A 27204-nucleotide genomic window follows, 5' to 3' on the forward strand; every position below is an offset into this window, starting at 1 on the left:
AACTGTAGCCCATACCAGGTTTCTCAGTAATTTTAGAAGTTTGTCTTGACTAACTTAATTTTTACAGGAATTCTATATCCAGTGTCTAGTGTCTTTGCTAGCATATTTGTATCTCCTGGCATAAATTTGGTCCTGATGAGGTTTGCTGGCAACTCCAAAATTGAAAGGGTATCAGTGTACAAGAGATCAAATGTTAAGTGAAGTTACAATTAGCAAAAATAGTAGAACCTACAGGCGAAGGGCAAGGTATTTGGTAATAATTAATGTTCAGTACAAAAATAGCAAATTAATAGCTGGTGCATGTCAGGAGAATGTTACAAGACTGCTGTACACAATAATATTACTTTGTTGTGATATAGCCTTGACAAATTCACTCAGTAAAAACCTAGCTAGATAGAATGGTGTTCTTTGCTCTGTCCTAATTTAGGAGAAGTTGCTGATACCAGAGAAGCCATCAAATTAGATGCCAGCATGATACTAATAGCTCTCATTTTTGTCTTATGTTATGGACATCACCACATTCTGAGTCTTCACATTTCAGTTGCTTGCATTTTTCTGAAACTGTAGTAACTTGGAGTAAAAGTTTCCAAGGTGTACGTCTCAGATGTTCTGGCCCAGTTTACTTCAGAAAATGTCATTCCAACATGGCTTTGCTGTTTCTGAAAGGGAGGCTAAAGAAGAAACCTTAAAAGCTTCTGCAGTATCTTCTTTATCTCCAGCACTGGGGGCAGTTTGGTGTGTCACAGTGTAAGGGAATTTGGAGAGTTGCCCAAAGGAGGACAAGCAAAAGAGTGAAGGATATTGAAGGGATGCCATATGAGGAGCAGCTGAGGTCACTTGGTCTGTTCAGCCTGGAGAAAAGGAGACTGAGAGGAGACCTCACTGCAGTTAGAGCTTCCTCATGAGGGGAAGAGGAGGGGCAGGCACTGATCTCTCTCTGTGGTGACAGTGACAGGACCTGAGGGAATGGCCTGAAGCTGTGTCAGGGAGGGTTAGGTTGGATATGAGGTAAAGATTCTTTACCCAGAGGATGGTTGGGCACTGGAATGGCATCCCAGAGAAGTGGTACAGCACTGAGCCTGCCAGAGTTCAGGAAGCAATAGGACAATGCTCTCACACACATGGTGTGACTCTTGGGGCTGTCTTGTTTGAGACCAAGAGACAGTCTCAATGATGCTTGTGGGTCTCTTCCAGTTCAGAGTATTCTGTGATGATGTTTTAGTCAAGGGATGGATGTAAAATTCAGAAGAGCTGAAAAAGACAGTAAGATGAGAAATTTGGGGGCAGAGACACAGTTTATAAGCAAGTAGGGAAAAGGAAAGAAACTGAAAAAGTGGGAGAAATACACATAGAAAATAGGGTGAGATAGATAATGCCAAATAAGACTGGATAGATAAGAAGACACATGGATGGAGGGGTGAGCATGCTGAAAAGAGTGAATTAAAGGGGTCCTTCTTAGGAGAATGACAAAGGAGCAGGAACCTGTAAGAGTACTTCCTTTCATGTCCTTCAATCTCTTTAAAATTCTGAAACTTCCCATCCTGGTGCCAGCAAATATCACTTGAAAATCACTTGCTTAAGATGTAGCTCACCTCCTTTAACTTGGCCCTGCTGGCAGACTGTGTTCACACCTGTTAGCTAAGACAGCAAAGGTCTGGTCTATCCCTGCTGATATGAATCACAGCAGTAGTTATATGGTACCACATAATGGCATTCCTTTATGTGCTTTTCTAAAAGCTAGGAAATTGCACATAACAAGTTAGAAGCATCTGATGAGCAGTATAGAAAAGTCTGTAAAGAAATTAATCATTCTGCCTTCAGAATAGAGCTGGAATAATGTTCAGTAAACAAGGCTTTTAGGGCTATACATCAAATAAAAAGGGTGAAAATAAAATATTGAATGGCTGCTAGCTAAATGATTTTGTCCTGTGTACTGAATGAGACACTGTCCCCATGGAGAACTTAAGACTGAGTTTATGCAATTGAGGATGTAATGTGACAAGTGGTAAATTCTGAATCTCCTCGAGGCCATCAGAAGAAAACTGAATGCCTTTCTGAAATGTATGTATTAGCCAAGTACTAGCTGTACTTTTATTAAAAATACAAGTTCTTGAGCACAGTATGTTCAGTCTCCTACCAGAGAAAAATACATGGATTATGCAAGAGGGCAAACTAGATTATGAGCTAGTTCCAAGGGGTTTAAAATGATGCAAGACATGCACAGGCAGATGTAATTGAATTCACCCATGGTTCTATGCTGGTCCCCCCAGTTTGAATACACTGTTTTCCCACTCCAGTAGTACTGTTGTGGATATGTAATAATTTAGAAAAAGAGGATCTGATTGTGAGAATTACTGTTTGACTTGGTACAGTTGCCATCCAGCTGACCTAGTCCACTTTAAGGGGAAACTCTGCTGTAGACAGTGCCAAGCCTCCCTGGTGTATCAGCATCAATTAGCAAAGTAGTCGTGTCTCTTCCCCTGTGCCCTTGGAACTGGGTTGTCAAAGCTATATTTGGAAAATTCCAACCTGAAGAGTGTTGCTGGCTTTAAATGAAGGGCACAGATCTAGCAATGAAAGAGTCCATTGGGTGTCAGTAACTTCACCCTTACCCAGGGTAGAGTTGCCACCATAATACACAGGAGCTGTCTCTGTGCAGCTGAAAATGGCTGTGTTTTGCTCTCACTGTGGTTTACAATAGCAGTCAAATCAGTGTGCTTTGCTTACAGAGCACCCTGCAGCACGGCAGAGCAGCACCCTACAGCAGCACTGCAGTGCCAAGCCTGTCCCCAGGGTGCCACACTCTGCTTCATCCCAGGGACCTTTGGCACTTCTTGTCCAGTGCTGTGGTTGGGAAACCACAGGCACTTTGAAAATACCACACAGCTGTGCTGCTTCCTGTAACACTTGAAGTTTCTGAGTGATGTCACAGGATCCTTAAGCCTGTATCAGGAATCCACCATTAGCCTTTACAGAGGAAGTACTACTGGCCAATACCTAATCTAAGGAAGTATATTTGTTGAGGAATTTTGTTTTCATTTGAAAAAGACACACAGAATGAGTTTTTGGGGCTATTTGAAGCATAATCCTGAGGTGAGCAGCTGCTCCTTTGGTTGGATAGCTGTTTGCTGCCAGAAACAATTAGCTTGGGTTGGCCCCTAAAATTTGTACATCCTGTGAGACCATACTTTCTTTAATAAATGCAACTTGCTAGGGTTCTTTTCCACATTGCTCCTGATGCCATCTCAAAAATTTCTGTCATCCCTGCCTTTACTAGAACAGTTCTGTTTCTTTCTTTCCTTTCACAAGCTCCTTCTGAGGCCTGCTTGCAAGGGCCATAGAGCATTTCTCCCTCCTGGGGGCTGATGGAGTTTCTACTTTCTATCTTTGCTGGTCTGGAAATAAGGACTTCATCCATATATCCACTGGGATCTGTGACAGCACATTTCTACAACCAAATAACTATGGCTTTCTTCAGTATGTACCAAATTTGGTTATATAACATCATGCAATACATAGTTTTGGGATGGTGATAACAAAACTGACATGTGCCCAACCAAGTCAGAAAATATAAGCTGGGGCAGATGACACCTCCTTTTAAAGCAATACACAAATCCACCTACCTGTATGCAACTAGAGAAAGACACTGAAATTTATTAGTTCCCAGCCACCGTGCTTTCAGTACCATTCTCACTTTTGATTCAGAGGAGGAGAAAATCAATGCCAGCATGTTGGATTTGAGTCCGAAAGCTCTATATGTGATATTGCAAGTTAAACTAAACATGTGCTGAGATATTTGGAAGGCTCCTGCCCAGCATGCATCTCACATAGCACTTTGTCAAGTCACAGCAACTCTCATCATGTTTTAGTTCAGGGAAGAAGAGAAAGAATTGTCAATTTAAAAGGGAAGGAAATGGGCACCCTCATCTCCATCGCTATGCCAGTTTTAATGAAAACAATAAAAAATACCATCAAAACAAAGCAAAAAAACTGCTTGACTCATACTTGGATATTACTGATTGCAGTGAAAAACTGTAATGATTTATTTCTCTTGAAGGCTGGGGCAAGGGCAATAAGGTTGGTATCAGAATGCTGTCTGCACTACCTCATCCCTATACTTGATAGCAAAACAAAGTTGCTATATATTGGGTTTTGTTCATGATGTGTCCCTATTCATAATGTGTTTTGTTGTGACCATGTGAATGTGTGGAAAACACAATCTTGTGATCACATTTCACTTGCTCCATAATGAAATCAAAGAGAATATACAGCTAACAGAGATTGTGCTAATCATGAGAGTTGTTCTTTGGCTGTCATCTGCATCACAAAACGTAAGATTGGCAACCATGCAGGAAGGGTTCACAGTCACAGAGTATTCTCCAGCTGAAGTTAAAAAAACAAACTGGATTTAAGTCACCTGAGCTGGGCCAACAAATTGACTGTGGGTGACCATCGTTTTCCAGGATGAGTGTAGATTGTGGCTTCTCCACGGACAGGCCTGGTTATTGTCTGGGAGAAGTTCTTTGTGGTAAGTGCAGTTGGGCACATATTACCTGCATACCAGAATCACAGAATGGTTAAGGTTGGAAGGGATCTTGGGAGATCTTGTAGTCCAGCTCCAGCTCCTCCTTAACAGGTTCAGCTAGAGCAGGGTGCCAGGACCATGTCCAGCTGGGCAAGCTGCTCCAAGGATGGAGCAACCTCTGTGTGATCTCTTCCAGTGTTTGATCACCCTTACAGTAAACAAACCTTTGAGTAATGTTTACATTTAATTTCTCATGTTTCTGTTTGTGCCCTTTCAGTCACGGGATGTCCCTGAGAAGTTCTAAGAGGTTCTACTTCTTTGCACCTTACCATCAGATATTTAGCTGCACTGATAAGGTCTCCTCTCTCTTCTATAAGGCTGAACAGTCCCAGCTCTCATATTCTCCTTGTATGACAGATGCTCCAGTTCCTTGCTGATGTCAGTGCCCCTTTCCCTGGACTCTCTCCAGTTTGCCCATGTCTTCCTTGTACTGGAGAGCCCAGAACTGGACACAGTACTCCAGCTGTGTGCTCACCAGTGCTGAGTGGAGGTGCAGGGTGACCTCCCTCAACCTTTTGGCAACACTTCTAATGCAGCCCAGGATACTGTGAGCTGCCTTTGCTGCAAGGGCACATTGCTGGCCCATGGCCAGCTGCTTGTTCACCAAGTTCTTTTCTGCAAAGCTCTGTTTCATTCAGCCATCCCCCCCTCCCCAAAGTGAATCTGAAGCTATTACCAGGATTTTTTTCTGCAGGTAGATAGTAAACATAACATTGGCATGACTGTATCAGGTCAGGCCAGAGGTTCAACTCCTCACCAGCAGCAGCAAAGAAGTGACTAGGAAGGAATGAGGCCAGGGCAGGCATACATGGTAATTCTAAGGTCAGGACTTAGCTTGGGGACATCCCAAAGTTGAGGTGCGTTGTACTTACATAGTAATTCCCAGTGGATTTTTCATGAGCTTGTCTTGAACCTGTGTTAGAGCTTTCATTATCCACAACACCATTTGGCATTAGGTCTCTTTTCTGCTGTACAAAGAACTGCCAAATTCTTTGTGTTCTTGATGCAGCTCTTCTTAGTCACACTGATGCACCTTATTCTCACTTTGGAAGATGTAACTTACTGCTGATTCTTACTCATCCCCTTCTCATTACTGATTTTTTAGGTATCTGTCACTGAACCAGTTCCATTGTTTTCATTATTGCTGTTACATCTCCCTGAACTTCTTACTGTTCTGTTTAAGATGAGCAGGCTAGAGCAAATAATGGATTTACAGAAAAATAGCTTAGCTTCAAAGGTAGTGGTTCAGATTCAGTGTTTAAAAAAACCCTCTCTACCTTAGTCTTTTACTCACATAATAACATTTATATACATTTTCATAGAAATACTAGAAATAGTGTTCTATTTCAGCTGTTTTGTATTAACCTGATTTTTTATCAAAACTGTTTCTATCTCCTCATGCCTGTAGGGGCTGGATTTTATTTTCTGAATGGTCAGCATCTGTGATAAATGTGTGGTTATATATAATAGCAGTAAGCAGTGTAACACCTGTGTCAGGTCCTTGCAGAGATGTGGGTGTCCCAGTCTGAGTACAGCACAGCCAGCAAGTGTACTGTTCTAGTCTTTGATAAATAGATATATATGCACACTTCATTTTGCTTGCCAGAGACATCCTTTTAGCTGGCAGAACACAAATCATGCTCTGCTGGTAATGCTAGAAGCTGAAAAGCTTGATTGAGAACAGATTTTTTAATAGATTATGTTCCTTTTGCCCAAGATAAGTGCATTGCTCTTGATTAGATTTGAGTGTTTAAAAGCTATATGATGCTTTATTTAAATCTTCTGCTCTTAATTGTTCAGTGGGGTGCAAAGGCTGAATAACAAGACTTTGCAAAGTCTTGGACTGTTTAATTTGGCTTTCATTGTATACTTAGGATGCAATTTCATGTTCATTTTAGAAGAGTCAACCTATTGTCTCCAGACTCACATTTGGTAGCATCAGGGTAATTTGAAGACTACAGTTTCTTCTGATTAGTACATGGAAATGAATTATTTCTGTTCATTTATTTCATTTTACCTCACAGTATGGTGCATGCATCCTTGTTTTCAAAGGCATCTATTTACGTAATAAAACATGGCTTGATTGCTTAATATTTTCAAGGATGACATGTGTTACTTCCTTGGGAATTTGTTCCATGCTGCCATGCAGTAATGGTATAAATCACAGGGCAGATTCTCTGCTTGGGTAAATTATCATGGCTCTGTCATACCAAGGTCTGTATGTCTTGTAGCTAGGATGCTAATTAAACCCATTTTTGCCTTGAAAACTGAAATTAGAATGCTTTCTGTGCTTAAATGTGAGAACAAAAGAGGTTAGTTTTCACATTAATGGAGCTATTTATCTTCTAAGGAGCTGCTTTGTGTCTGTAGTTCACCCAGTTTGTTGCCTATTTTGTAGATAGGTATGCTGTGGTCTGTTTCCTTTTTCTAGTGCCATTTCTTGCTCAGTTTTTTCTATTTGTGTACGGAGAATTGAACGTGACAATTAAAATGCATCTCCCAGTCTCTAGGACAACTGTGCATTTGTCCTAAGTGTAATTAGGTGGATAATTGTATCTGGAGAGAGACACAGCAAATGACCTGTTTTTGTCTGTTCTGGAGAGACTTCTTCCTGCTGCTCCCCTTGCTCCTGCTTAGGCAAAGGTAGTAAGCAGAGTTAAGGACTGGGCAATTTTGAGGAATTGGACAGTTGTACTACTTTTGTGATACTGAAAAATAATTTTCATTATCACAGCTACTACTTAAGAGGAATCTTTGAGAAACTGCTTTCATAAGAACTTGAATGGCAGTAGGTAATGCCTGAAAAATAAATTTTTAACTTTATTCTTAACTTTGTATTCTTTAGCATACAAAACCACTGAAGATTTACTACTTAGAAAGTAATGCTTTCTAAGGGTCTGGGGGTTTTCTCCTTAATACACATATACTCTACGTTCATTACTTTAAATATGTTTGTATGGTGTCAAATGTAAAACAGAATGTAAAACCTGCTTCAAGAGACAATTATTTTAAGGTTTGAAGGTATGTATTGACTACAGTTTTTTATTACATTCTGTCTGTGTGTTCCTAGGTAAATGCATAGAAACAGAAAATGTAACAATGCATAGAAAGAGAAAAATATACCAAGTGACACTGCATGTTAAAGTACTTCAGATGCTCCCTTTAGCACATTCTGCAAGGCTGAGGAGCTGTGCTGTTGGGGCTGTGCAGGGGATGCTGCTGCAGAGGGGATTCTTGGCATCTCAGAGACACGGAGCACCCAAAGCAAACGTATGAGAGCAAGCGAGCCCCAAGCTTCTCTTCCCAAACTAAGCACCGTTTCCTGGTATTTATCAAAGCACTAAAGGCTGAGGCTTTGCTACTGTTGTGCAACAGGGTGTGCCTTTCTTCCAGAGAGCAAGAGAGCTTCAACTCCGTCATTTTCCATTGAAGGCAATTCAGTGGAGAGGATGGAGAGGAGGTGGAGCCCTGGCTCTCAGCATCGCTGGCACGGCCAGCCCTGCTGCACTTTCAGCTCTGATTATGTGTCACACTTTGCTCTAAAGCTCTGTAAAACAGGGATGAAGCTACTAATCTATTTCATCTGGGGTTTGTGGAGCTTGATTAATAAAAGCACATACTTTGAGATGACGGACACACTGTAAGCGCAAAATCTTATTTATTCTAATTATATGTCTAGATGCCTTTATTCATGTGGGATTTTGGACCACAGATTATTTTAGACAAAGTACTGCAACTGTTCAGCACAAATTATGTGCTTTACAGGTTTTAGTACCCTTATGTCCTTAACTGTGAAGCAGTGGTGAAAACATCATCGTGGTGGGAGTGGGATTTAGGAGGCAGATCTAAACTCTTTCTCTGCAAGAGAAACCATTGTTACAGTGGTGGTGTGAAGGACAGAGTAAAACAGAAGCAAATGTGCCTCTGACGACTTTCTAGCACAGCCCTCTCCTCTTCCTGGGGATAAGATATGACAACACCTGCAAAAAATAGCTTTTTGCAAGGGGAGGGAGGGTGCTTCCTTTCTCTGGCAGTGAGTGTATCCTCCTGCTCTGCAAATTCGGTACAAGCAGATGATCCTTTTAACAGTACAGATCTGCTGTTTTCCCCTGGTGAGAAAGGGTTTGGATTTTTTAAGGTAGAGATGACAGACATTACAAGCAATTCCAAAAATGGAGCAACCTTGAATGAAGTGCCTTTTTTTTTTTTTTTTTTCCCCTTTTCCTTCCTTAAGTAAGTAATAGTGACAGTCAACAGGAGATTTGAGCCACCCAAAGGAAGACCAGTGACGTCTTCTGCCCTGGAGCTCTGAGAGCTGCAGACACTGGGACTCTCTTAGGTCTACCTAATATGGAGTGCACAAGAAAACACTGCAAGGGTGAATTTGCTAAGTCCTGATATCCAGCAGGATATTTTTGGACTGCTCTGATAGTACAAAACATTTAAACATTTCAGCCCACCCCATAAAATTTTCCCTCTATGTAGGTAAGCCCCTATATGCCGTGAACAATTTTTCTCACTGCTTGTTTTTTCTGTTCAATGCGCTGCATTTCTCCAGTGCATTTGGAGAACAGGCAGATGGTGGTATATAGGTGCATAAGAGAGAAGGGGGGGGAAAGAATTGGAAGGAACAGAAGAGATAGAAAAAAGTACAGACTACTGTACTTTAAAAATACCAAGATAAAGCACTGACTGTTCAGAGACAGTTAAAATCACTTTTTTCTTCTTCCATTAGCTGTTCCATAGGATGTTTCTTCCTTTTTCATCTCTCTCCATCTTGTAGATCTCTGCAGGACATGAACCCAACCTTGATTTGCCCCACATGGCTTTTTTCAATGCTATTCATTTGCTATTTTATCAAAGAAAGGTAAAATTCACTAAGAATCTTTAAGTGAACTTAGGTCAGAAGCTTGTTCCAGTGGAGTTGAGGGAGTATCTGAAAGCAACAGAACAGACAATCCAGGACCAAGAAATTGGGAGGAAGTCCTTAGCCCTTTGTAAAACTTGACTCCTGACTCAGGAACTTGATACACATTTCCTGTTTGCTCTTCACAACATCTAAAATGGTGCATTTTAAAAGTTTTTTTACATTTTGTCCTCTTGCTCCCTTCCTCATGCTTCTATAAAGCTCTAGTCTATCAGTGAACTGCTGTTTAATATTGCTAATGTGACTTTTGCCTATGTTTTTCCCAAAGTAGTCGAGAGAATTCCTGGCTGGAAAAAGATGGAGTGGAGGGGGGAAGCTACAGGGAAATGAAAGGCCTCTGATGATCAGGAACGGGCAAGACAGAGCTTGACTTGTCAAGATAATAAAACAAAGGCTGGGAAGGGATACATCTGCTCTCTGCAGATCCATGTGGGAACAAAGAGGGAATGCTGTGGAGGGAGGAGGCAGCTTTTTGTGCTCTACGTTGCTGCAGCAGATTGAAGAGGGTTCCCAGTCACCAGTGCAGAGAGGTTCTGAAACAGCCTTCCATTCTGGGTCATGATGTGGGAACAGCAATCTCACCCCTCTGATACTGGAGCTTGATCAAGTTATGAAGGAGACACTGGATCATCCCAAAAGTAGGGCTTTACCAAGCCCAAATTTGTGGTTTCCTATTCAGGCTGCCCAGACCAGACCACCAGAGACTGAATTAATAATGTACTTACCTGTGACCTGAAATGCACAATACCCAGCTGAAAGTGTTTTGCAGGCCTACCTGCTGTTCTGCCTTCCTGTTTTAATTTTCTGCTGAAGAACCTCTATTCCCAGAAGCATTTTGTAATTATTTTGCGGTTTATTATTTTTTAAATTAGAGGTGGAGTTTGAATGTGTAGTAGGGCTTCCCTGGGATGCAGACCTGACTTTCATTTTTTATATTTATTTTTAATGAGTTGTCAAGTGTCTAGTGTGTTGTGAAGTGGAATGATGGATGTTGCTGGACTCAGGAGAGTTGCATGGAAATTCCCTTAAATAGCATTGTGGCAGCTAAGCTCTATTGACAATAACATCAAGTTGGGTTTAATAGTGTAGTTCTTTATTGAATGAATCCACCCTGTAGGAAACGGTATGACCTTGCTGTGTGTGCTCAAGACAAAAAAAATCAATGTTAATCCCTTGGGAGGAAAAATGCAACATTAATGGAACAGTTGAGTGAGTCTAATGAGAATTAGATGGTAAGAATGGTAATTTGGAAAGAGATACTCGTACAAGCTCTCTGAAGGTATAATGTGGTAGTTTCCACATATTGCCATGTATTCTTAGATGTGTGTCTGCCAGATGTAATTTGATGGATTTGCACCTCTCCTCTATGGCTTCCTGACAGAACAACAGGGGATTTTCAAGCTAATCACCTTTCAGTGGGGTGATTTATGACCAGTTAGCCAAGCCTTTCTTCCATCTGGAAGAGCATGGACTGGAGACAGTCACTGGGCACAGCAATACCAACTGGGAGCTTCTTCATCAGAAGCAGGCTGGAGCATTTCTGCCTTGTGGTTACTCTCTGGGGTCTTGCAGGTGGCTGGCATTGCCAAATACAACATTTGCCTAAGTCAGTCCTCATTACCAGTATTTCTGGAAGTCAGATGGGTAATGCTTCACTTAATAGCCATTGGCTGTGTAGGGAATAAACTGAACAGTAGAGTTTTATACTTCCTCTTTGCTTCTGAGAGTCTGAAGTGCTAATTTTGATCTATGTGGGGAAAATTCATATTGCCTAGTTCTCAGCCTTTGGCTCAGATAGATGAGTTGGTCACTCTTTCTCTTTCTACCTGTTGTCCAGAGAGAGGGATTCTCCAGCATTGGGGCAGAGCCCCTTTTATTAGGCTACTGTTCTGCATTGCCTTGTGGAAATCTCCCTCTGTTCTTCCCCTGAGGGTACAGAGAGACTGTGCAATTAAAGAGGATGTCTATGTTTGTGTAGATCACGTACTTCTTTAAATTGTACCACGGTTGAGTAACTCCTAGTGCATGGCCTAGGGCAGGAAAAGAGGTAAAATACATTGACTTGTTTCGGAGAAATTACTGCTTTGATGTTTTTATAATTAGCTCAGTTCTCCCTTTGCTTGTGTTCACTTGTTCAGCATTGAGTAAAAAGGGCAGACTCATAAAAACATCAGTTTTCAGTTGCTTTGCTTACCAGGCTATACCTGCTTTCCAAGATTGTCACCAGCATAAGACACTGCAAATAAAAATTAACTGGAACACAAATGGCAGCATCTCTGCCAAGCTGTACAGCGGAGATTATTTGTTTATGATTTTATTTGCCAGCATTGACTAAACAAAGATAAGAATGTAAATGCCATAGGAGAGCACCCCAGACAAGATTCCAGGGGTGATAGGGGCTAGCACTTAGTGTTACAATAATAGATACCAGTATGGAGAGATGTTACTGCACTGTTGCTCCTCTTTCATCCTAAGAGCAGAGCAATGAAAGAGTCAGGTCTGTGGAGCTCTGTGTGAGGTTTGCTGCTTTATGCAGGAACATTAATCTTTTAGGGTTTGATTCGTTAGGTTTGCATTGTGTGAGCGTTGCTCTGATCCCTCAATATCTAAACTGTGGTTAATATGACTCTGAAGGAAAGCCTTATTTTGTGAGCCTTAGTAAGATTTACAAAGAACTAGGAGAGCTCCACATAAACTCTGAACTGAGTGGGGAACAGACCCCCAACTCAGCTGATTTTGAATGTCAGTGTGCATGGTACAAGGCTAATTGAGATACACAGCAACTGCCATGTGCCTTTTTAATTGCATTTAGACAAGATGTACAGTATTTGAGTCAGCTTGGCAGTGTTCCAGCTGATGAAAGTGTTGCTGATACCGGACACCAGTGATGATATATTAAGTGCTCTTAATATCTTAGCACACATGTCATGAGGCATGTTAGAATCACAGAAGCATTCAGGTGAGAAAGGACCTTTGCTATGGAGGTCATCTGGTCCCACCTCCTGCTCACAGTGGGCTCAGCTTCAAATATCTGTATTTGATATAGGTAGCTCAGGGCTGTGTCAGGCTGAGCCTTGAGTATTTTCAAGGATGTCTGTTCCACCACCTGTCTGGGCACAAGTCCTGGTGCTGCATACTCCTTGAAAATAATATTTTCTTAATAGCTGCTCAACCAGAATTTTCCTTGCCATAACGTTAATCTGTTCCAACTGAGCAACTTTCAGAAAAGTTTTTCCTATCTTTCTTTCAGTCACCCATTAGATAGCTAAAGGTGGCATTTGAATCTCTCCTTAGCCTAGAGAGGGAAAGGCTGAATAAATGTTTCTCTCCCAAATTCTTCATAATATCATGGCTTCCCAGCCATTTCAGTTGTTCTTCACCCATCCTTCTCCAGTTTGTCATCATCTTTTCATCACTGAGGAACCCAAAACTGGTGAGAGCACTCCAGATGTGAACCAAATAGAAAGAAATACTTAATTTCAGTCTGCTGTGGTGCATCACCTAATTCAATAACAGTGAGCCATTAGTCTTGGGCACTGCATGGGTGCCGTGCTGGCTCGTGCTCACTTGTCCACCAGTATCCCCAAGTCCTTTTCTGCAGAGCTGCAGCTCCCAGTTGGTGTCCAGCCTCTACAATTGCATGAGGTTGTAAATCCCATGTGCAAAACATCACTATTCAGCAAATGCAGTTCCTCCTACAGCTGCAGGGAGGCTGGGGCACAGAAATGACAAGCAAGACCTGTGTTGTTAAGGGTCAGAGGCAAATCACACATAATGGCCACTTAGTGCAAGTAAAACCTTTACATTCAGAATAAATAGAAAATTAAGTTTGTTCAGTGCTTAAATAAGATACAGAGCTGCCATCTCTGAGTTATGCTGAGATTGTGGTATCACGACTGAATTTCTCAGTAACTCACAGTGCCCTTCCTACCGGAAACCACTTAGGCTTAGGTTTGGGGTTTTTTTACAAGTTAGGCCTTTTGGGAATTCACCAGCTATTGTAAAGCTGTTGGAGAAAGATGCCTTTGGTAGGAAGCTCCCTGATGTGATTTTGTGCTTTTGTTGTTTGTTCATAAACAGGTGAGCTGTTAGAATGGTTCTGTCATCCTCTGTGGCCTACAGCAGGGCCATAACTTATGTGGTGTCACTGTGTGTGTCTCTGTGTACACACATGTATTTGTGTACATCACAGCTACCTGAAGCATAATATCAGCTGGTTTTAGCAGGCTCAGATTTGGTTATCAACCCCTAAATGGAAGGAGCATCTCCTGCATCACCTGAGAATACTTGAGTGGCTGGGGTCTGGTGCTTTGAAAAGGGGACAGGACCCCAAGGCTGTTTGGGAAATGGGCTGTGCCCCAGAATAGTGAAAGTAAGCAAGTATGAGCCAGATTCCAAAGAAGACTTTCCTTGCAGATCTAGCCAGTTGAGGGCAGGAGCGTGGAGTCTCATGTGTTGAAAGAGTGAAGTTCTATTTGTAAGCAGTTAGTGATCTTGAAGTGAGTGGAGTGGGAGGCTGAGTGAGGGCAGTGCTGGGTACCTGAAATGGAGTGTGGTGAGTTGATCATAGCCACCCCTTTAGCCCCCACACTACCAAAACCTCACCATGCAGCCCAAATGTGGGATACTGGGTGACTGCCATCCTCACTTTGGCCCTCATGGGCCTGTTAACCCTGAGGGTGAGGAGAAGCTGCTGTTCCATATCTTAGCACAGCATGTGCTGTTCCTGTTCAGTGGTAAATTTACTCTTGTGGTCTCTGTCTCTCTTGTGTTGCAAACACCAGGTCCCTCTCTTTCTCTACAACCTGTCAAGTCAGTCTGTGTCTTGCAAACTTTAACACCTACATTGAACATGACATGAGCCAGCAATAAAGAGGCAGAATGCAGCTGAACCATGGAATTGTTTAGGTTGGAAAAGACCTCAGATATCCCTGTGTCCAACCATTACCCCAGCACTGCCAAGTCCATCAGTAATCCCTGTCCCTGAGTGCTACCTTCACACATCTTCTAAATATGTGACTCCACTGCTTCTCTGGGCAGCTTCTTCCAATGGCTTGGCAACCCTTTCATTGAAGAATTTCTTCCTGATATGTGACCCAAACCTGCCCTGGCACAACTTGATGCAACCTCTCGTGTCCTATCGCTTGTTACTCAGGAGAAGAGACACCTGGCTGCATCCTTCTTTGAGGAGGTTGATGAGAGTGATGAGGTCTTATCTGAGCCTCTATTTCTCCAGCCTGAATAACCCCAGGAATCTTCCTGCAGGAACTTCTAGACTGCTTCCTATCTGCTGTGTTGTATTTCCAGTGGACATCCAGTAAGTTGAAGTCCCCCACAAGAATGGTGGCTAGTGATTGTAAGACTTAATCTTCCAGTTGTTTATAGAATATTGTCTGCCTCTTAGTCCTGATTGGGTGGTCCATAACAGACTCCCAACAGGATATCTGCCTTGCTGGTCTCCCTCCTGGCTCTCACCCTAAATTCAACCCTATCATCACCATCATTGAACTCTAGGCAGTCAAACCTCTCCCTAAGGTACAGGTTTCCACCCACCACCACTGCATCTCCTGCCTTGCAGAGTGAAATACAGCACTTGTTCAGCACATTTGGCATAACATACCAACCTGGCTAAACCAAATTGGTAGTGAAGGACAAACTATGAATTGCATCTAAAATAAATTCTCAACCTGCTCTGAGATTGTGGAGGTTTTTTTAAACCTAGAGAAAGATGAGCTTCATCCTTATGTAAATACTCCTCTGGCCAGTGTTTCCCAAAGCAGCTAATGGTGAGCAGGTTTGGCACTTCTAATGGGATGGAGAGCAGCATTATTCCCCTGCATCTAGCAAAATATATAAAGCTTCTGAAGATGTCACTGTACTTCATGTAATTACTTTTTATAGTAATTTTTGTGGCAGATTGGCCAGCAGAGGTATTTTGTCTTTGAGGTTGTCACTTGCAGCTCAGCAGAGCACAGGAGTGACTAATACAGACAAATGAAGCTAGGTCACATTAAACAAATGCCACAGTGAAGCATTTCTAAAGTCCTGTATAATCCCTTACTGCATTGTGAGGCTCAAAGCTTGATATTGTAGAAGAACTTACAGATTTGCTAACACACAACCAGATCCCACAGCATTTAAATCTTTTCTGAACTGAGATTATTTATGCGAGGATAGTTCAGGACAGGCTTCTGCAGCACAAGCAGATAGCAGTTCTCCTTAGGACTTAAGTGAGAGTAAAAGATTCCACACATATTTCATGCACATTAAGAGCAGAATTGCCTGCAATATTGTTGGCACTAGGTTCATGCACCATTTGGTATCTTGTTTGCCTGAAAACTTTCTTGCCTTGAGAGCAAGAAAAGTAAATAAACGTAGAGAGAGATGAGTAAAATGCACAAGCCCTGGAGAATTCTGGGCTTCAGGAGCAGAAACCCTCACCTTAGCATTCCTTGCTGTTCCTGCAATACAAGAAATAAGTATTTACCAAGCAACCTTGAAAGCTCAGGACTGCTTTCCACTAACAATAAATGATTGTGAAGTATTTGAGATAGGTGTTAATTTCACATTTCTTCAGCTTGAAACTATTTTTTTAACCTCACCATAGTCACCAGTGAGTAGAAAACTTTCTTAGCTCATATGTTTTGTGTTCTCTGAGAATTCTATCTTATGTATTATTTGCTGGCTGACACAGCAAATCAGACTAACTTGAAGCATATATCATTTAAACTTATCTCTTACTTTGAATAGGGAAGGAAAAACAATCAAAGGAAGTGGTTTGTAACTAACCCATTGTTTGAAATTAGCTTTCCCAAGACAGAAAATATAAAATAGAAGCATTGAAAATAGCAGCATCACAGAGTAAAAATGGTGTATATGTGAGATCCTTGAGCCAAAAGACAGCCTATTTTTTATATATTTATTTTTAGCTTGGTCAGCTGTACTAAGTGATTTTATCAGTGCAGCTAGTCTCTGGGATAAAAATGCTCACATAATGTAGTGTCAGTGCAGGCAGCAATGACTAGCTGTGACATATACATGTAGCACAAATCCTTTCAAACTGTATTCATACAACTAAAATTCTGCAATTTATTAAGTCTCAATAGTCTTGGACTATTCATTTTCAGTCTCACAAGCTGTCATCAAACAGGGACAGAAGAGCAGCCTTGTTGGAATTGCAGCCCTGCTGTTTTTGCATACTTTGAACTGGACGATTCACAAACTTTTTCCATCTCAGTGGTCACAGAGCCTGTCACTGTTTGAGAAAAACCAGGACTGCTTTTCCCCATCTCCTGTTAGAAGAGAGCTCCCTGTAAGAGAGACTTCCTTTGCTCAGATACCATAGATGGTGAAAGGTGAAACCTTTCAAATTAAAAGGAATTATGATGGCTTTTTGGTACCTGTGGCAGAATATCCCAATGCTTGGGGCAAGGAATAAAAGTCTGTAGTGTGCCTTTAACACTTACCTGGGCTTGAGATGTTTTTCTCAAGGACAGGAGTTAGAGAAACAGCAGTGGGTGTGGATGCCACCCCCTTCCCCAGGTGACTAGGTCTGCTGCATAGAGCTTTGACAAGCCTAAATAACCTTGCTTGAATATTGCTGTCCCTCACTGTGTGCAACACAAAAATCTGATGCTTCTACAACTCCCCCAGTATACTTCAAGAGGTAAACCAGGGACAAGACAAAACTAACTCTCCTAAACCAAAGCCACTGTGCTTCCAGTACTCCCCATGCAAAGTAGAAGAGGTAAAGAAGCCTTGAAAGTACCTGCCTCTCTGCAGTGCTGTGCCTCTTAAATGCTGTTGGCATTGCTTTTACACCACAAGCAGCCAGCTATCAGCAGTGTGGTCAGCAGCACTGGCCTCACAGCAAAGCACAGGGGATGGCCAAGGTTAACAAATACAGCTAAGCAACCAGTCTAATGCCCTAAAGAGGGAGGGCCATGGAGGGATTTTTTTATATTACTGTCCAAAAACATGCGATGGGTTTCAAACCCAGTCAGCATACAGACTTAAAAGCAAAGGAATTTCAACTGTGGCAAAGAAGGTAAAAGGCTAATTTAGAAATAAATGAGAGATTTTCTAAAAATGCAATGAAATTCTGCAGTAGGTATAATCTGAACATGACCTGCTGCATCCTCCTTTCTGTGTATTGTGATACACTGCATTGTGGGGCTGTTTATCATCAAAAGAGCATGGTTTTATGTTCAGCATTATCTCTGTTATCCTCCATACCACAAACACCCCTAAATCAATATTCACATATTCAACTTTGTGTGTTTGGCCCAAGCATCTTATGCTAGTTCCATCTGGATTTATTTTGCTTCACAGGTGACTTTGTGAATGATTTTGCCCACCCATTAAAAACTAAACCCTCAAGTATACTTTGGCAGAGTGCTTTCCACTCTGAGCAAGGCCAGTGCAGAAGCAGGAATAAAGAAAAAAAGCCTGTTTTCAGACTTTCCTAAGTGCAGCAGTGTTACATAGATTTCTCCTTAAGAAATTCCTGCAACTGTCCATCAGGGATAGCCAGCAGCAAAAGCTGGAAGCAGAACAGGGGCTGGGGGTGGGATTTTGTTTTTGTACTGGGCCAGATCCTCAGAACAATGAAGCCAAGTGGGTAAAAGCAAAAGACATGTTAACTGAAGCGAGCTGAACTGTTCCTTCATCAGTGCCTGAGGGCCTCTCAGTTTACACTGTATTTAATGCAGTCATTTTGGGCCCCAGTCCTGCACTGATGTTAAGAGGGTGACTTTCTTGCCTTTCTTGCCCTTGCCATAGTCCATCAAAACCCCCAGACTTTAACATCATGAAAACCAACCTGTTTACTCTGAATTTCTGTTTAAGCCAAGCCTGAACAGAGGTGGTGTTATTTAACTTGAAGCTCCACTTTAAGAAATAATGAAAATCCAGTGTTGCTTGTGATAAAGACTGGATCTTAGTTAAGCTGTACCCTAAAAATGACAAAATGGAGATGATGTTGAAAATCTTCAACCAGCCTCACGCTGTTAAAGCTACTGAAGTTTTGCCTGCATGTCCTCACTGGAGCTATAGCTAAAGATTTAGTAGGTCTGTGCATGTTTAAAGTTGTCTCCAGACTACTAGAAACTGGCAGCCCAGGATCTCTTCAGAGCCACTGGGCACTGTTTTTATTTGTTTTCATCTGTGCATGAATTTCTTTGAAAATACCCAGCAGAGCAATAAGAAGGGATTGTTTTTAATCTTTAGAGATGATAGCATGCTGTTATGCATCAAGGACACTCAAAAACAAAGCATCAGATAAACTGTACCAGGAGATTTTATTTTTTTTTACCTCCAGGCTTTTCCAAAAATAAAATGCATTCTGCATGGGGCTCGCTGTTGATGAGACATCTATAGGTTCAGTCTGCCATCCCAGAAGCATTAACACCACCATGTTCAGACAATTTACATGTGTGCATGTGTGAAAATGCAGCTGGATTCTGCCTGTGCCCAGCACCCAGGGGGAGAGGGGTCATTATCACTGCAGGGACAGCTGGGACCTGGCCTTGGGCCAAGACCTTGCTTAATGCAGTCAGAAGATTTCAGTGATACAGACTGGATTTTACATCCAGAGGGTAGCTGAAGTCAGAGTTCCACATGCTACAGCCACTGAGTTTAAAACTAATTTTTTGCATTTTTCTGCGTGACTCTGAGCAGCACAATGGACAAAAGAGTGCCTTCTGCCATCTGGGATTCAAACCACATTGACAACAGTTGTTTACGTAGCTGCAGATTGGTGATTTCTCTTGTTTGAGCTCTCTTCAGCAGTATCCTTCCCTGCCTGAATGAATGAGGTTATAAAACACAGTAATTATAAATCTCATTGACTGCCTTGCATTCAAGGGCGTGTTCCCCCCCAGCATTGCTGTGGAGCGTGTTACCCAGGAGACCATCCTCTACAATCCAAAACAGAATTATTCTGACCCAGTGAGCTTGGTGGAGGGGAGAACATTTGGGATGCTGACCTGCTGCCTCAGCACAGTAAATGCATTTTTCTCATTTCACAGCAGGGCAATGCTGCAATACAGCAAGGCCATTACATTCAAGTATTTTTTTTGAGGCATGACTTACATCTGACTGACAACTGCTGGCTCCCTAAACATGCAGAAAGGGAGCCTAGGACAGCAGTGATAAGCCAGAAGTCCTGCTGACTGTCCACACAGTTTTAGCAGCTTTCTCTGAAGGTTTGGTCGTCTCAGACCTTTCTGTGCAAAACCATAAATGCCTTAGGCAATAAAACACTGTATCAATAAAACTTTTTCTTAAAATGTTTTAGTTAGGTTGTGCTCATAAAACAGGTTAAGAAGACTTTAGTGACAACTGGCTGTTCTGTCTTGTACTACCCATCATGGTATCTTCAGTACCATCCTTTGCCTTGCAATCTGATTGGAGTCAGGATCTGTACAGGTACCTTCCTTGGACCTGAGGGGTTTATCCCAGCATCAATCCTCATATCCTACAGTCAGGAAACTACACAAAGCCCCATCAGTCACCCGCTCTTGCAAAAGGGCTGTAAAACCTCTGATGCTCTGGAAGAAAAAAGAAAAAAAAAGAAATAAAGCACTTCCTAGAAGGGTAGCAAACACAAACCAGGCTGTTGCCATCCATTTTCTCAATTACTGTCTGCACAACAGGAACACAGTGCTGTGTGGTAGCCTCGCCCGTTGCATCCTCTGTGCTCAAGTTAGAAGTGGGAGATGAGGTGCAGAACAGGCACTCCCAGCAGGTGTGCAAACCAATTGAATTTAATTAGAAACATCCTGCTGAAAATGTAAATGTTTTACAAGTGCATCATCCCCATCAGGGGCTGCTGCTGCTGGAGTCTGTGTTTTGTTGAGCCTTTGACACAGCAGCAACTGAAGATGCCCCTTTCCTCATTTTCTGTCTCCCGTGCTCCCCAGACACCACGGGTCTTTTCCATGCTGATGCCTCCCTGGCTACCTCAAAGATGCAGGCTGGTTCATTTAATATACCCATGGCCATTCCTCCTGGGACACAGGCAAACCAAGCTCATTAAAATGAAATGACTTTGCTAGAATAGAGAATGAATACTGTGCTAGAGGTTTTATTGCTCTGTAACCATTTTGTTCACTCTGTACTGGTAAAAAAGGTTTCATGTTGTTTGTTTGTTTGTTTGTTTGTTTTTTCTTGCTTAGGACTCTGGGCAGTGCTAAAATATGTTTGGTTCTGTGTGATTGCAGCAGTTAGTGGGCTTATGTTTAGGCAGTCGAGTTTTTTTACTGGTTTGCTGAAAATCAGGAGAGATTGGTATTACCCACTTAACTGATGATGAAGCAGTTCTCTGGCAGCTCTCAAGAAAATTTGTTCCAAATACAGTATCCATCATTAGACTACTGTCAAACTATGTAACCACCAAAATAGCTGGTCTGTAGTGCAGGCAGCTTAGGTGCCATCTAAACTACTCCAAAGAAGTTCTTGGTAGGTTCAAACCTGCTTCAGGCATTAGAAGGCATCCCCTTACCTGTTGTTCCTGGAGAGGTTTCAACTATTTTTTTCCATTCTCTTCAATTAAATGGGTTGATGAGGCCCTGCCTGCAAGGGAGGCGTGCAGATGCTTTAGGAAATGACGTGTATGGATTCTATAGTTGGCAGGCTGTCTGGAGTCAATCCTTTCATACAAAGAGAATTAGCTATTCCTCCCTGCACATGGCTTTGAGACAGCATTGTACTGCTTTAATGCTGCTCACAGCTCATGTAGAGCCACGTAGCTGCCAAACTGACAGCTCCTACCGTGCTTCTGTGGGAGCAAGGACTCCTCTGAATGAAGTGCAATTGCACAGTTCTGCTGCTGAGCCAGTCCTCTACAAATCCCACGTGCTTGTATTTATGTGAGATACCAGCACCTCTTCTCGCTACACCTACATTGCTTCTAAAACTAAAAATATTAGAATATAAAGCTAGATAACTTAACCACATGCCAACAAAAATCATTGCTGATTGCTGTATTTTGGCTAAGTATTTTGATCTCAAGTATCTGTCTACAAAAAAGCATTGTATCACTTTGGAGTTTTAAACAGTTGCAGAAATGCAGCCAGATTCAGACAAAATATGCTTGGTGCTTGGATGAGTAACATTTTTTTCATGCTTGACTTCCAAAAAGATGACTGCTATGGAAGTGTCTGGTGTGCTTATTACATGACAATTAGCAGTTGTTTCTCTGCTGACAGATGTCCACATCAAAAAGCACTGATTGTCTCTTTTGTTTGCAGTTTTAGAGATACCATAATCAAGTAGCTTATTTCATCTCCAGGAGATGTTGTCCTTTGCACCAGAAGCACAGCCTCATTGCCTAGGCTCATGCCAGGGAAAATCAGATTGTGAAATGTAACAGCAGATGATTTATGTGGAAGTTTAGGCCCTTTCTCCCTGTGCAGAATTAAAAATTGCAGTTATTTCTGTGGGTAGGTCTCTTACCCTAGCAAGCTGTATTTCTGCATTTTGTTTACTAAGGAACTGTTTGAACAGGGGAGTGACGTAGAGTATGCACAATTCATACTGGTAGAATTGCTCATCTGGGACTAAGAAGCAAGAGAAGGGAAGGGAAGAATTTTAAAGAGGGGAAGAACAACTTCACATGAACAGATTCCAGTGAACAAAGTTCACAAATTCTCTCTGTGCAGCTGTAGCATGGAACATGTCTCAAAAAAAACTTCGTAGAATGTCACAGACAAAATAGTATTATTCAGAGAATTCAGGGGGAAAATAGCTGTTTCACATTAGTGCTGAAAGGAATTCAGTGCACGCCATGACTTAAATTAATATTTCTGCCTGTTATCCAGAGGCCCGTCCTCCAGCCTTCCCCTTCTGCAGCCCACTGAAGTTAAAAGGAGACCTTGCATGAGGGTTTTTGCCTGAGGTAGGATTGTAGAATGATGTGCTGTGCCTGGCAGTGTGATTTTGAAACATTTGCTAACAGGCAAAGGTCTCTGGGAGCAGACATGAGACTGGCAGGTGGGATTTAATAGCAGAGATTTTGTGCAGCTGCCAAAAAATCACAACCCAGATGCTGGAGCTGAACACATGCTGCCTGATAGGAATGATGTTCTGGGTAAAAGAGGAAGCCAGCAAGTGTCTGTCAGACATAATTCTGAGTCCAGCCCTGCCTTGCCTTGTCCTTTTCACAGCTCTGTCTGTGCATCAGTAACTGGCTGGCCTGGAGGGAGGTGTACTGTATTTTTTCATTATACTGCACCCAGAAAGTACTTCAGCAAATTCCCTACTTACTGTCTGCTCTCTGTTTCTTCTCTGCATGAGGTATCTTCTCTGAGCTCCTTATTCCCCTCACACATTCATTCTGAAAGGTACATTTTTATTGTCCTCCTCAGGGACCATTGTCTTCCCAAGACATTGATCTTCCTTACTTTTTTCTTTGTCCCTGCTGTGTTGGAGGTCAGTTCCCTCTCTGACAGCACCAGCAAAGAGACAGAAAGCATGCATGCATTGAAACAAAGAAGGGCACAGCCCCAGACCAGTCAACTTTTACTCTTTCACAGCCACCCAGATGAGGAGCTAACCTGTAGCACTGTATCCTCCACAGATTGGCTGGTGAGTGACATGCTCCCACACTCTAGAATGAAAGATCTGGGCAAAGCCAGCAGCCTGCAAACCAGGCCAAGCTCTTCACCCTTTCTGCCCAAAGGAGGAATTTCCTAAAAATACATGTCCTGACATACCACTGAGCCACATGGCACAGTGAGTGCAATCCTATTTTCAGCCTGCTCTGTGGGGTGACAGCTAGTTACACCTCCTTCCAAAAATGGCACATCAGCAGTGCAGCACTTGCTGGTGGACCATCAGCACAGTCTCCTGTGGGATGGTGCTCTCCATTGGAATTCCCCAGCAGGTTATTGCAGCTCCTTGTGGTGGCAGGAAGCATCCCTAGTTATGCCAAGGGAAATCAGGACAGCTACCTTCTGCATGTCAGTGCAACAGCAGTACCCTGCAAAATCACACAGGTGGGTTGTGGGCTGGGCTGGAGAGAGCCACCAAAACTAATTCTAATCTGACCCAAAGAGAAGCTCACCTGATGGATGTGATGCTTGTCCAGCACATACGTTTCGTATCTCTAGCAAGAAGGTCAACAGTAGAGCAACATTTGGCTTTTGGAGATGATTGGTAGTCTCCTTCCAACCATGGCTGGTTAGCAAATTCTGTTTTCCCAACTCTGAAGCTTATTGCAGAATCCCAGGAATGTTCCTGTGCTTCAGATATCCTAAAATAACTGCTCTAAGCTCTCCTTGGGGAAAAGCAATCCTTAGAGCAGCCTCTTAACTCAAATTTTTGTGTTGAAGTAGCTGAGCTTGGGGGAGAGAACTTGGCTTTGCCTCTAGTCACTGGCTCCCAGAGGAGAAATGAGCATTTTGCATGTTCACGTTAATAAGTTTGTGTGTCAGCTCACTCACTGTCCAAGGAATTGCAAACACTTTGTTCTCCTGGTTTCTGTGCTGCAGAAACAGCCCTCCCCCGCTGCCATCCTCCCAGCAAACCCATTAGTTAGCTGGCAGCTTCTGTAGCCCAGGCACCCGAGCAAATCCCTGGCAGGGCAGCAGGATCAGAGCTCCTGAGCACCACTCAGGAGCTGACTGAGTTGTTTTGCTGCTTTGTTGCCCTTTCTCTTCCTCTGCAGTTACCAGGCTTCCTTCCTCCATCCAGAGGAGACGGTGAAGCCACCCCAAAGGAGGTGATAAGTGATTCCCTGCCATCCGAGCATCACTTGGACTCTCTGAGTGGCCATTTCCTCTCCGTGGGGAGCTGCACAGTTCCCTGCCAGCAAAGGCAGGGCCTGCAGGGCCATTTGGGGCTGCTGGAAGGAACAAATCTGATCCAGTGCACAGCACAGAGATTTCGGTCATTAGCGGGAGGGCTGGTGCTCTGCTTCTCAGAGGTGGATTATCCCCGTTTCCAGGGAATCTGTAGCTCCTGTTTATCTGTGCCAATCACTTGCTTTTCTCTGTTATGGTAAGTTATTCTCCATGTCCCTGAGGTGCTCATTATCACATTATTCAGGCTCAGTTTATATAACTTTGGAAACCACAGTAAAATCCTGCAGGACAGAACTCCCCAGCTCTTCTCTGATCTCTTCTCCAAAGTGTATGTAACACCTTATGAGAGAAGAACCCAATACATTTCTTAATCCCATTTTGATTCTGGGGTGGTTCGGTCATCTCTGGAGAATAAAACTTGCATGCAGGTCTGAAGACATTATCCTTGGCCTGATCTTAACCTGCAGCAGATGCTTCTCAACTGAGTTCCAACCTGATCTTCCAGGTAATTTCTAGCTTTAATTATGGTTTTCTATACACAGGTCTTGAGATACCACTGCAGCTTTAGTAAGCAGTATTGTCCTCCTGCTGTGCTCTGCTCCAAGATCAAAGGAAAGCCTAGAAATTGTACTAGTCAGGTTGATCTGCAGCTGAACTCATAAGTGGTATTTCAGAGAGTGCTCAGGGAACTGTCAGAAGGGAGAAGGGGTGGAATGACTATCCCCTTTATACTTGAACCTTCAAAAGGTGTTTTTCATAAACAAGGAAACTGATTATAATTAGTTTAAAATCTGTGCTATTTGGGCTGCTTGTTATCACAGGACGGGACCGAGTCATAGACTGTAGCCATACAGTAAATAAAATTGTGTGCAGCACAATAGCAGAGTGTGCTGCCTCCTGGTACATAAGACACAGCTGCACAAACAGGGCCGTGGGAATTAGCAAGACTTCCAGGTTTTCAGCAGGCTTTCCTGATACACTCCAAGCTGGCCACAGTCAAGAGAAGGAAGCAGCAGTCCCTCCTTGCCAAACAAATGGGAAACATGAAAACATCACAGCTCTCTGGTGTTGCTGGAGCTTCCATTTACACTAATGTTATGTGCAGTGGTTATCGAGCCTTTACCTTCTCAAGGAATTTCTTCATTCATTCTCTTTTGAGCACGTAATAGAAAATGCAAACCGTAATTCAGCAAAAATCTCTTTGTACACGGAGGGTTATGATTTAGGAGAGATTCTGTGTTGAGAGATGATAAGGAAACATACTCCTAGCGGGATGAGAGGCACTGGAGCAGAATCTGGAGGGGCTGGCTGGACAGCAGCAGTGTGTTCCTGCCCGGCTCGATGCCGCACGCGGAGGCTCCGGCCGGAGTTGTGTGCAGGATATCATTAATCATGTGCTTTCCCAGAGACTGCCAGGAGTGGAAAACGAAGCAAATTAAGATATTTTAAATACCTCGGCTCTCCTTTCAGGAGACATCTGCTGTAATCTACATCGGCATGCTGTGTGCTTCTGTCAGCATGTCTTTGCTGCCCTGTGCCCCTCCTCGGTGCCATACCAGATGCAACACTTGCTCTGGCCAGAAGTTCTGTGGCACTGAGGCTCCCAGACCATCCACAGAGTTGAAGCTGTTGCCTCTGAGAACCTGTTCATGACTCAGACATTCAGACAAGATGTACTCTGTATGCAGAGGGGAAGATAACATGCATTGGAAATGTGTGCATCAGCCCCTCCTTTGTTGCAAAACAGTGCATTAAAAACTGGGGAAAGATCCAGCACTGGCACTGGAGGGATACCTAAGAAAGCAGAAGTTCCCTATTCCTCAACCACTCAGATTAATTGAGTGTCCAGTTCTTAAGCCTAGACATTCCCCAGCTATCTGCAGCAACATCTTGTTAGGTGCAACAAAACATAGGCACCTGCTTACTATCAAAATAAAGGCAGAGTTTTTACCCCCCCTGGGCAATGGGGTGCTTAACAACTGCCCTACCCTCTTAAAAACATTTGCTAGAAGTTATCATGCCCCTCCCTGGGCACAAGAGAGGCAAGTTTTTAAGCCTCCTTAGCCTGAGAACACTTAAACCCAGAACTTCTACTTCCCAAAGCTTGTCCCTTGACTCTGTCCCTGCTGTCAGAATTGTTCCTGAGTAATGACAAATTATTCAATGTGAAATGTATTAGCGGGCAGTGGAGCACAGCTACTGCTTTCTAGTCGAGTGCTTTAGCCAGCAGGTTACCTGCCACTCTTCAACATCCTGTATGTGTGTTACGTGCCTTTTCTCTCTTTGCTGATGGTTATCAGTTTCAATTCTGCACTGATTTTGAAATACTTGGCTATATTTGGCTGAGTCTCACTAATTTCAACAAGGCTTTCTGCCAGGGAAGCTGGTACAGTGCAGAATTGGGACCCTATGTTATAAATTATGTGTTCTAAATTGTTATTTTTGATTATTTGGGAACTTCTTTTGGTGCATATTTTTACAGACACCATGAGCCGGAGTCATAGTTGAATCTCCTGTGTTCTGTATTGCAACATTATTGTGACAATTGCTAAGATCAGGGCTGGGAGAAATCTTTCCTTCCCTAGGAAAAGAGACTGTGAAACAAATACTGGATTTAGTTACTCTCAGATATGTGGCTGAGGCATCCTGTTAGGTTTCCTTGCTTCCTGCTTAATCTCCATGTAGGTCTCAGCAAAGGAAGAGCTGTCTAGAGAATATTCAGCATGCAGCAGATGATTCTGCTGTGTATGAAGCTTATGTGACGACAATCCAACAAGGCAGAAAAACTCTTCATTCTCCCTAGGCTTGTATGAGCCTCCCTGTGAAGAGATCAGAGCCTCCTGGTTTGAAATGCTGCCTTAGGGTTTGCTTTTTATGTCAATAAATGT

General features: G+C 42.8%; 1 protein-coding gene across 6 annotated transcripts in view; it reads left to right on the top strand.

Annotated features, from left to right (window-relative positions):
- The window catches only part of TTC7A (tetratricopeptide repeat domain 7A), a 199630-nt gene that overhangs the window by 160113 nt on the left and 12313 nt on the right, over nt 1-27204 (top strand). The gene's annotated exons all lie outside the window — the stretch shown is intronic.

This window comes from Lonchura striata, chromosome 3, assembly GCF_050655825.1.
Source record: "Lonchura striata isolate lonStrDom1 chromosome 3, ASM5065582v1, whole genome shotgun sequence".
NCBI classification, from domain to species: Eukaryota; Metazoa; Chordata; class Aves; order Passeriformes; family Estrildidae; genus Lonchura; species Lonchura striata.